This window comes from Belonocnema kinseyi, chromosome 2 (genome assembly GCF_010883055.1).
Source record: "Belonocnema kinseyi isolate 2016_QV_RU_SX_M_011 chromosome 2, B_treatae_v1, whole genome shotgun sequence".
Classification (NCBI taxonomy): domain Eukaryota; kingdom Metazoa; phylum Arthropoda; class Insecta; order Hymenoptera; family Cynipidae; genus Belonocnema; species Belonocnema kinseyi.
In genome coordinates this window covers 110,643,986-110,649,395 of record NC_046658.1, presented here as the reverse complement: position 1 = coordinate 110,649,395, position 5,410 = coordinate 110,643,986, and positions in this window count along the sequence as shown.

The window sequence follows — 5,410 nt, the reverse complement described above, 5'->3', positions numbered from 1 at the left end:
CAATACGCCAATTAGCACAAATGGTAAGTTCCGACAGTGCCTACAAGTGTGCCTACTGGCCGCTAGATGGCAATACCGGTTTCATATGTATACACTTGGTAAATGTTTAAGATGTTCAGTGAACATTGCCTGTAGCCGAAATCACAATGGGATAAATAGATGCATGATTCACACTCCTCCATATGGTCTTTACATCATGCCTTAACTCGCTATACTTGTGGATCTTGGTGGTATAGGTTGACTGCAAATTTCGGTTAAGCAGACAACCAATGTCGATGATGTAGACTCTTCCACCTTTTTTTTCTCGAATTACGATGCAGGTCGATTCGCCCGGATGTAATGATCCGTTTGGATAGTAACATCCCAAGATGTAACCTTCGCTTTCTAAAACGGGCATTGAAATGTATCTATAGAAGGGCATCCATTCTTTTAAGAGACCTAGGCTTAGGGCAAGTTGTTGATGTATAATGCCCGCTACATCTTTATGTCTGTGCGTATATTCTCTCTGAGCCATTATCCGGGAAAGAAATCGGATAAGATGGTTCGGGCATGTTGAGAGAATGCCAAATGAACGACTAACAAAACAAGTGTATCAAGATAAAGTAAATGGCAGCGTACCCAGAGGCAGACCGCGGAAAGAATGGTTAGAATGTGTAAATGAGACCCTTGTTAGAAGAGACATAAGAAGCCACCGAAACACGAGAGCCTGCATGAAAAAATGCATGGACGTAAAATAAGCTAGAGAAGTATGCCAGGGCAGAAAAGTGTAGCGGCAAATAGTTAATAAAAAGAGTGTCAGTAGAGTGAACGACGCCTAATACAAAAGTCCTTGGACACTAATGGACCCAAGTGGGGAACCTTACATAAGGACTTTGTGAGGAACTTCACTTAGGGTGATTGCTACAGAGATTGATCAGCAACGTGGGTCGGAACAGTGCTGTGGAACGAACGTGTCATTTACATAAAGAACACGAGAAATCTGGATCAATCTAAAAATTTTCTATCCCTTCCTCACCTTACTCAATTTTCTATCCCTTCCTCACCTTACTCCTTTCCCCACCGAGTGAGTCACGCTTACCCCAAAAGGGAAGTGGCCTAATGGTGTAATAATAATAATAATAATAATAATAATAATAATAATAATAATAATAACATGTTTCAGAATTATTTATTATTAATTCCTCTAGTTATGAAATTTGCTTATCATCACATTAAATTTTTTTTAAAGGCATGATTGACAATCGAATAAACAAAAGCACTAATAACAAGATCACGGACCGGAAACCATCTTCAATTTAAAATTTTATTTTATTTTCGTTTCTTTCCTACTCCTTCATGTACATGCTTCTCTACGTGAGAAACCTCCTCTTGGAAGTTACCGTGATATTTTCTCTGCCCCCCCCCCACCAACATCTTCCTAAGCTTTAATATACGTAGGAAACGAACATGCACATAAAAAAATTATTATCAATAAAAAATAAACCTAGCATTTTAATGAAATTTGTATTAGAAAATAAAACTTGTTAAGAACAATAACTATTTACTTTTACAAAAGCATAATTTTGTAATTTTTCAGGACCCAAAGTATTGCGTTGTCTGACACACTTTGTGTCGTCTAAATTTAGCATCAAGCAGAGATTTGAGGTTAAAAAACATTACTTCGAAAAAACAGTATAAATTTTGGAAATTCTATGAAATCGGTAGATTTATGTGAGCCTTAGAAATTCTTCAAATTTCCAACGAACAAAAAATTTTCGTTAGCGAAAAATAATATATCATAAATAAAAAATAAAATATAAAGAATAAAATTAAATAGTTATTGATGAAATTACTTATAACAATGTCTATAGTTATTTGATAATTTAATTTATATTGATCATTTCCATCTAAGAGAATGTTTCAGGCGTCATTTTACAGCGCGAATTTAAGGTCCTTTTATGACCGTATCCTTTGCTAGAGGAATAAAGTACATAAATATACGAAGTTTTAAAAACATATAGAATAAACTTGTTTTCAAGCAAAACTGCTTATCTCTACAGAATTCGTTAGTTTTATCATTTTTAAATATCTGCGTTATAATTTCGTGAATATTTCCGATTATATTTGCTTCTCAATAAAGCTTGATAACAGTAAAAATATATATTGGTACTAAGAATGTGTCCTTATCTTTTCCGACGTAATTGACAAACTTTGGTTATCGTTTGATTATTTTAACATTAAAAATATACAGAGTAGCACATGTTTTGACAGATTTTCGTGCACATTTGAACGAAATTGTGAATGTCTGTGACAAAACATTTTCCATGATTACTCAAACACACTGAAATAAAATAAACTAAGTTTTGATTATTTTTTTATTCCGACATGATTTACGTAGCTAAAAGCTTATTCGTTTTCTTGGAGTATATGCAAATATCTATTAAAAATGTGTTCTTGCAGAAAACTCGATTCCGCTTAAAACTGCACATACTTTTCCTTCTCTGTAGGAAATCCGAACTAGATTTGGACAAAATTAGATAATATTTAAAAATACGCTATTTATTTTATGTAGATATTTTTCAGCATAAATGTATCCAAAAGTATACAAAAATGTTTTTTATCCAAAACTCTTAAATATATTAGTTGCTTTTGACTATAAATCCTCGAAATGTATCTTCGATAAACTGGTTGTTAGGAAATGTCAATTTCCTTGCTTGAATCCTCAAGGGATGTTAGAACAACCCTTACAATAAGTTCAATGCCTTCCGCTGGTAGAATATGTTTTGCATGTTTATTGTAAATTGACTTCTGGTCCTAAAATTAATTTTTTAAATACCTTATTTGCCCTATCGTTAGAGCATAGCAATAGTGGGTTATCAAATTAACCATAAAGTTTGAATAAAATTTACATTGATTGTCATATTTTTTTAGTTGAATAACTGTAATCAGGCAAAGTGGCAATAGATAAAACCTTGTGGTTCTGCAAGTATTTCTTTTACATTAATTTTTTGGTACATTTAACATAAGACAATGTACATTTCTCATGAAAGTCAGAAAGTCCCCTATTAATCTAGAGTCACGATATATTAATAATTACCAAAATTAGTATGTAAATTATTTTACATATGTCAGAACACCAGATGAATAACTATTTTGGCTTGATGTTATAATACTAATAATAATATCGAATGCATTAACTATACTATATAGGTTCAGACTATAGAGTGTTAAGGGAGGCCTACCATATATTTTTTAAGACAAAGAAATATATATGTAGTGTCAATTATTATGATCTGATTTTACACTTCTTAGCAGCGAAATGTGGCAAAGAAGATTTCTTCAAGACAAAAAAAGGATTTCATAATCCGAAGGATGGTCTAAATAATCAGCGACGATCCGCTCCGTCACTTACACTGCGCTACTCTTAAAATATTGTAAAAGACATCTAAAGAAAAAAACTGCTGGAATTTTTATTTTTCACTATAAAAATGAGAGATCTCTTTTCTTGCGGTATCATTTTTTTGTATGCTATTTTTGATTAGGATAACTTCATGCTGTTATTTTCAATGCAAAACAAACGATTCTGGTGAGAGACACTGTTTAATTAATTTGATTATTTTATTAATTAATTTAACTTGATTATTTAATTAACAATGTTTCAAGACTATGTTTATGTAATTAAACAGGTTTGCAAAATAATCTGTATAAATAGTTGCTTGCAACTGTAGTTTAAAATGCATTAATACTAAGAATGTAGTTACTTTTGTGCTACAATTTTTAATCGTAATTGAATAAAGGAATCGTAACTTAATTTATTAGCAGATCATTTATATCGATTTCTAAAGTTTCTTATCTTTTAGCAGTTCTTACACCGTAAGGTCAACTTCATAGTCTCTGTAGCACTCATGTTTTTACTACTATGAATTTGGCCTGATTGTATATTAGGGAGGAGGGAAAATGATCAAATTACTCGAATCTTTTGAGCTGAGCAAAAAATTTTTTGGGTTGACATACGAAAAAAGAAAAAAAAATTGTTTTTAAATCGGATAATCGGGGGGGGGGGGCATAAAATGAGTCCATTAGCGAATTCTTACACAAATATCGTTCTGCCGTAATAACACCATCATTTTTTGCGTCTACAAGCTTAGTTTTAGCAAGTCGTCAAAATCGCTCAAAAAAACGTTCAATTGACAATATTTGAACGCTCGAAACATTGAAATTTTTGTTGTTGAAAAAACACTATAACACCTTTTTTCTTTGGTTCAAGCTGAAGAAATTTCAGGTTCGACATATTCAACTTTTTTCAAAATGTATGCCTTAGGACTCGATAAAAAAACAGGTTTTTTGGCCATTTTCAAAAAAATCTAAATTGAGCGAGAAATTTATTTTTTATTTGTAATTTTTTATTATTATTTAATAAAAAAACTGTAAATAGAAAAAAATTCGCCATAATTTTCGAAGCAATAGGCAAAATCACTTTAACTCGGGTCCCTGCTCAATTATTCTAGCCATTACCCCAGGTGAAGAGTTTCACAAAACCATTGTACATCATGGTTCATATACATAAAAACACAAACTGACTAATAAGCCATTAGAATGATACGAACTCTATAATTTAACCGCATACACTAAGCATATCTGTTCCTGAGGCCCATGAATATTAAAAATGTTATGTTTCAGGGGTCTATCACCCCGCTGACACTCTTATTCATACATTTCTTATAAATCATATATTCTGTCGCTAGTATGAAAATCTATTATTGGAACTTGTTATTAAGATTGTTTCTTCCTTCGTTAAAAAGTTTAAAAAAAGCAATATTTAAATTATAGCTTAGGGGCCATTCAAGTATTACTTAACGCGCATTAGGGATTCAATATTATAATCCACTTTGTCTTTAATCTCGTCAATCTTTTTTTAAATTATATCTCAAATACATTATGAATAAAGAAAAATATTTTCTAATTCTGGATTTCTAGGGCCAAAAATATATATTTTTTTTATATATATATTTGGTTGGTAAAATTAGTCATAATAATTTGAGGCCTAAACATTTAACTTAAATTTGCAGTATTATCTGACATTTTTGTCGACTGTTTTCATTTGACAACCTCAAATAAAATTTACGTCAATGACGTTTCTTCCAATAACTCGGACAAGGAACGATATGAGATGAGATGATAAAAACAGAAGAGAGGATTAGATTCCCAGTTTTTGAGAATAATTTTTGAACAACTGAAACATGATTTGGATTAAATGCATCATATATTAAAAGTGTACAAAATAAAGAAGCCCAAGTGTCAATTTGAATTTACGGTTTTTTTGTTTCTTTTGGATTTAAAATGAAACACGTGGAATTGATTATCAGGAATTTACAAAATAAAATTCTTCTAAATTCATTTTTTTTAAAATAACAGTTTTACGCTTTTGTTT